This window comes from Apteryx rowi, unplaced genomic scaffold (assembly GCF_003343035.1).
Source record: "Apteryx rowi isolate R43461 unplaced genomic scaffold, aptRow1 scaffold_25, whole genome shotgun sequence".
Lineage (NCBI taxonomy): Eukaryota > Metazoa > Chordata > Aves > Apterygiformes > Apterygidae > Apteryx > Apteryx rowi.
The window spans coordinates 4,363,659-4,370,523 of record NW_020448863.1 but is presented as its reverse complement, the minus strand read 5'-3'; positions in this window follow the sequence as shown (position 1 = coordinate 4,370,523).

Below are 6,865 nucleotides of genomic sequence, written 5' to 3'. Positions count from 1 at the left end.
GAGGAGTCGGGTGCTTCGGGCCATGGAGGGACTGACAGCAGCAAGGAGGTGCCACAGCCAGGTGCAAGTGGGATTCCCACTTGGGATATGATGGAAAGATTCAAGCTTCAAAGCCAGGGTGTGCTAGAGCTGTTCAGCAAAAAGGTCACCAGAAATGTTTAGCATGGTGAAAAACAGCTTTTTCTGCCCCTGCCTCTTGTGCTTTTTGCTAGGAAATAGCCAAACCACTTTTGCTGAATTTTTGCCTTCAAAAAAAGTCAGTCTGAGGCAAGCATCCAGCATGGAAAAATCACCTCAAACTGTTTAGCAAAGTTTTAGTTGACTGAAAATGGGGTCGTATAATGGGATATGTTGAATACCTTGAATAGAAAGCAGCTCTATCGGCACTGTCTATAGCACAATAGACTGTGCAGCATGCATAATATGCCAATTTTCAGGCTGTTCCAGCTGTGGTGTGTTCACCCAGCCTTAAAATGATGGCAGTGGTGTCTCTGACGGTCTGTCATTTGCCTAATGCCAGCATGGGCCACTTGACATAGACACAGTCACGGGCAGTCATGCCCTTAGACATCCACTGCTCCGGGGATATGAAACCTTGAGCTGAAAAAGATGAACGGAAAAACAACTTTTTTTCTCATGAATCAATAAATGGGTGACAAGAGGGTTTACAGTGTTCTCTGCAGCAGCAGCGATGTTTTCCAGCTGTTCCCTGGTATCTTTGGTCACTGCCAGGCTGGTACGGCACAAAGCCTAACTGGGTACGCTTAAATGGTCTGGTTTTATGATGCCACCAAGTGAACCTTCCTTCCCATTGCTCTTGAAATGCCACAACACCTATGTCAATGCTAGATTTTTTTTGTTTCTCTCATGGCTGTAATTGCTCCTAAAAAATCTCTCTCCTACACTGGCTTCTGCTTTTGCATCTGTTCCATCAATGAGCACCATAAGGAGCAAACTCACCCCTATGTCTACACCATAGCACACAACCACTGATTCTTGGGCTATGTTTTTCTACTGTAAACAAGGTCCCTGGTGCAAACAAGGCCTCATGTAGCTGCGTCGGCAGTCCTGGCACGGAGAGGTCAATGGCCTGATTGTGGCAGAAAACTGTTCAGAGGGACTGGGGAAGCTGAGGGGGGAGGTCTGGCCTTGCTGGGTGAAACAAAGGGTGGTGGAAGGAGCTGCCAGACCATGGCGGAGGTCCCTGCTGCAGGTCTTGGCCCAGATCACTGCAGCAAGACCAAATCTCATTAGTAACATGGCTGGGACAGTTCTTGTTTTCAGCACGGTTGTATCTGTAGTGTGACTCCCTTTGCCCATGCCACAGAATAATTTATATCACATCTGCAGCCCTGGAGAGCCAGCAGGGAAGGTGGGAAAGGGATGCCCTGTAGGGTAGAAAGTCTTCTGTGTCAAGGGCCGCAGAGACTCCTGTTCAAGATTGTGGGAAAGGCCTCCTGCAAAGGCTGACCTTGAGGTGGAAGAGGATATTAATACAGGCAGTACTGACTGACTGAGGGATACAGAGAGGAGAGAGCAAAGCCCAAAGGAGCTTGGCACTAGAAGGTCCAGATCATTCTTCAACAGAAGGAAGATGGGGATGTTTGATTTGATTTCATAAACGAGCAGTGCATCACTGGAGGAAAGTCAGGTTGGGGGTGCATCTGGCAGTGCGTCGCAAGAGTGGGATTTGCTGCCGCAGGAGCTTGCCGAGACCACAAATTCAGTAGGTCTAAAAAAATGAATGGGCATTTATATAGACTGTGGGTACATCCAGAGTTATCTCATTTGGGATAATAAAGCAGAAAGGATAGAAAGCAGAGTTCTTCAGGGGCCATGCCATGTGATACATGCCTGGTGTTAGGAAAAATCTTTCCCTATAAGCAAGTTATAATTGGCCATTCTGTGGTTCCTTGTACCTGCTTTGCAGCACTCGGCACCTGGACACGCTCGGAAACAAGATAGTGGCGTGGAAGAGCTGTGAACCCCTTGCAGGGCTGGAATCCCAGTGCTCCTGTGTCCTGCCGTGTGAGGAGGCATGTGAGGAATTGTAATTCCCTCTAGACATGTGACCCAGATCACAGGGGGAATTCGCATTCCTAGTTCCTACTTCCACTTCTCATCTCCCCCCGCCATGCACAGTAACACCTGCAAGGGGGTTTATTACCCTTGCTGAGAGCACAAACCCGATGGTATTTTCAGAAAAATTGAGAAGAATATCTACAGAGGAAACCAAAAAGGAAAAAAGAGTGAAAAATACATCAATGTAATGTAAGAGCTTATCCATACAAAACAAACTTGTTGAAAGAAAAATCAACTKTCACTTTAAAATCTGACATTAAGTTTCTCAAATCACAACCCTTAATCAGGAGTAATACTTGAAGAGGAACAAAGAGAATTTATGATGAAAAATCAGGACAGTCGAGCACTAGGCTCAGCGGGACTAACTGCATGACAATATGGATAAGAATGATAATTGCATTAGCTTAGCCTGAAATGACTGGCCAGAGCTGGATTTTTTGGTCAGCTGGATTTTTGTAACATCTTCATTTACTTTTAAGCAAACTTGGAAGGAGAATTACAAATAGATTAGGGCATGTCCGTCTATTCTCTTAGGGGTACAGGGTATTTCAGAAATTCATCCTGACATTGGCTGGGAGCTCTTTGAAATGCACAGGTCCAAGTTGGTTGCATCAAGGGTCCCTTCTGCTTTTTTTTACAATAAGATTAACAGGAGAAAGTAGCTCCTGCAGATGAAAATCGGAGGCTCCCAAACAAGGTGGCTCTCATTGTATTCCTCACATTGCAGTCTGCCCCCGCCAGATCCTCTCCACAGTCACGTGCTCACCTAACCCGATTTTTACATCTTATTTATCTGAATCCTGCAGAAAATAAGCAAGCCAAAACTACCCGCAGCACATCCAGCTCGCATTGCGACACCGCCGGCCTCTCTCAGTGCTCGCTCTTACTCGTCTCCCTCAAAGGCTTAAATAAACACCAAACAGGTTAAAAACAAACTCCTGGCAGCGGCCCCTTCCTGAGCTGGCCGTGGCGTGAGCGCTTCCTGCCCCTTGCGCGAGCTTCCTCCTGCGGGCAAGGAGGCGCCGTCCCTCCACTGCGCCGAGGGGGAAATAAGGAAACCCACCTGGCTTTGATACCCGCGCCAGGGGCTGCAGGTCCCTCCTGCTTCGGCTGGGCGCCAGCCACCCATGAGGGTTTTTTCCCCCCCTTGCTGTGCACCTCTCCAAAGCCTTCAGCCGGGGCGGGATTTCACTGCACGTGTCATTTGTTGTAGACACAAAAGCCCCTGGGCTCAAGAGCTCTTGCTTCAGGGTGCAACTTGGACTCCTCCAGTTGTTTCTGCGAAGGACCCTCAGGAGCTCCTCGTGTTCACCCTGGCCTGAGGTCAGCATGCCGCGGTTGGGCAGACTGGCGGGGATTTCAAAACACTTCATGTGCATGGATTTGCCTCACAGCCCCTTTGAGAGGGATATTCTCTATTTTTGCCGTTTGAAGCTCTCAGCAGCAGATAAAAAGATGCCGAGTTACACAACAAGGTGGCGGGGCAGGCAATGCGCATTTCTTCCTGCCCCTCGCTCCACACTGTTTCAGCTAGGCCCAAACATTTTTCTTAGCAGAGTATCTGAGGTTTGGTTTTCTGCGCGTATTAAAGACCACTAGGTCCATCACACTGCTGCTAAAATGTGCCACTACCTAATGTTGTCAATGTATTCCTGACTAGTGATTTAAAACGTTATAGATAAGTTATGTGATGTTTTCTATTTAAATTAAAATGGATCAAGTTAAACTCAAGGGAAGCTGATAGCTGCATTTTCATTTTATTTCGTTCAATTTCCTTTTTATGACCAATTTCATCCTAATAATCAAAACGCTGATTAGAGACCCTGAGGGCAGGGTGTTGCATGCAGGACCAGGCTGGGAAGGGCCTCTGGCATTCCCATCGCCAGGCTTCAGCTGCCAGGCAGGGGCATGAGCCGGGTGAGACATGTCAACAGCACAGCTAGGGCTTTCTTCCTCCCTCTGCTGAGGAAGTCTGGACTTCTCAGCTGGCCTGAACTCTACCGGTGTGGAGGTACAGGTCTGAAATCACCTGATTCTGGCATCTGTGGTGGATCCTAGTGGGATCTTGAACTGACAGCATGGACTTTGTCACTTTGAGGTTCATCTGACTCTTTAGACGAGACTCTTCCAGCGGATGGCCTCTGGAGAGGAGCTGAGGAAGGCAGCTGCCGGGGGGGTTTCCTGGGAGCGGATGGAGCTGTGCCTCTGCTCCAGCCCCACAAAAGCTGGAGACACAAAGGAGACATGCCGGCCCTTTGCAGGGCCGCCTGCCGTGACACCATGCTGCTCCCTGTCCTCCTGCAGAGCAAATGTCATGTGACAGTCAAACCACCAAGGGCTCCCTGGCATGCACATGCCTAGGGATACTCCTCAAAATGGTTGTGGCTACCCCTGAAAAAGGTGTTTAAAACCAAAAAAGAACATGAAATATGAACCCACAAAAATAGAAAATTATAAACATCCAAGTTTTCTAGTTGCCCTAGGTTTGTGGGGCGGGGGGAYGGGGATGAGCAGCACCCCTGCTTGCCTCACTGCAGCCTGGCTGGATTCCCTCTAACGCTGCAGATTCACTGACCATCTCCGGTCACAGAGGAGATACAGGTATTTGTACTTCCCAAAACCTCTGCTCTTTGAGGAGCTCAGTTTTGGTCAAGCCTTTATTGCCCTGTTCAATACTTCACACACCGGATGTGTTAAAGAGGGGCACGGGTCACGCCACAAAACCCACAAGSCAGACCTCCTCGCAAAAGGAGAGGTCAGGCCTGGATCATTTCACAGAGCTCTGTGGGCTGAACTCTGGCCACAGCTGTTTCAGAAAAATCACAGGGTAAAATTCAAGGAAAGTAATAAAATGGATCYGTTTCTTCCTCTCCCGATGGCAGAGGAGACTCAGGGGGACCTCTGCCTGTCTTGCTCCAAGTGAGGAGCAGCTGTGACAGGCATCGCTGGCTCTTGAGCCGGCTCCAAGGTTTTGAACCCTTTTAAGGGGCTGCCGGTGCTGCCCCGAGGAAGGAACAGTGGTGTCACCGCTGCCCCTCCGTCCCAGCGGGCCGACGTGGGCGACTGGGGTGGCACGGCCCGGGTGGGCAGGGGCTTGCTGCCAGGCTGTGCCTCGGGCACGGTGCCGCTGCCCGGCCCTGCTTTCTGACCGCAGAAAGAAAACATTTGTCCAGCCGCAGCCCAGCCCCCTTGCCACGTTGAAAGCCCGGCTGCTGCCGGCTTAAAGGGGGCCATGCAATACCTCCCCAGCAGGACACCAAGGATGAGACGAGTTAAACGGGGCCTGGTTTTTAGAGCCTGTCTGAAATCCTTCATCATAAAAGCAAGCCGTCTGGAAATCTGCTTATGCGAGGGGCGGCGAGTGCCCCCATGACGGTGGGAGGCCAGCCAGGCTGACAGCATCAGCGTGCAGCCGGTGCTCGAGCCCCAGTGGCAGCAGTGGTGGCAGCAGGCTGGTGAAGCAAAGGGGAGATGAATAACGCTGCAGGTGTGTGATCCCTGCCAGGCTGCATTTGCAGACTCTCCAACAGCCCTGCATGCAGCACGGGGGTCCCCGCGGCACTGTGCGCCCCCGGGGGCACCCCGGACAGAGCAGGGAATAAGGCACAGCGGTCGAGCGGGCATTGCCCAGGTGATTCAAGGTCTGGAGGTATCCTGGATACTCACTGACAAATTAAGATGGGTCTAAGGGCTGCCCTTTGTGCCAACAGGTGGTTAGTGACCATAAAATGCGCCTGTGCTTTTCCTTTGGTGCCTGCGCTGAGCTCTGTGCTGCCCTGAGTGCGATCTGGGGCTTGGCTGCAGTTGGTACCTGTCCTACGTCAGCAGGGAATGGGTCACGTTACCTGCTCAGTGGCATCTGTTTCTTCCAAGAGGCAGTAAGCTTTCCCTTGCTTGAATACCCGAGGTAGCTCTGGGGTGATGGCAGAATCAGATGGGTACCAACAGACAACCTGACTCGTCTGTCTGTCCTTCCAGGTTAAAAGCTCAGCGCTCCRGTGCCGCTCCGGATCTCCATGCCGTTATACCCCTTTGTAATGCAACAAGAAGACAGACAGGATGGTCTGGTGGCAATTTTAGGCAGAAAGTCTACAGTGAAACAGAGGCATAGAGACAACACTATTATGTCTTCAGTCCCAAAAGGTTAACCAAAAACTTGAATTCTTGAAGATTATCACCATTCAGAGAAGAAACTGGTTATGAATGTAGAGACTCTCCCACCAGAGCCCTGTTTCATAATAACACAGCAAGTTTTCCTCCCCTGAACCCAGGAGGACGTGTACAATGGGAGCCCGGGCCTTTGCTTGGATCCAGCCTGCTCTGAGTAGCATCTGCACCTGGGAATGTCCCCTGGGCTTTTCCTCTGCCTTCTCACAGCTTCTCTGCACTTACCTGCTGGCAGCCTTGGCTCTGGGGTGGAGGCACTTGCTGCTTCACAGGGCAGGCGGCTGTCCTACCTGAAGCGAGATACGGGGGCTACGCGCGCACCCAGGGTTTTGGGGACATCAGTGCCTCTCACCACCTGCCGTCCCAGCCGTCGCCTCGGTCCAGATGCTGCTCAAAATGACAAGGCTTGAATAAACCCGCCCTGAAGAGACTGGAGGAAAATCATTTAAGAAATGATGAATGACACATTCTTACTTATCTGTAATTACACACTACACTTCAGTGATGTATTTTCCTATCGCTAATCCAAAACACTTTTACTCCCCTTTCTTGTCATTTTCTGCTCCTTGATTTCCTTTCAGGCAGCCGCTTGCAGGGTGCTCTCCAAGTGCCTTCR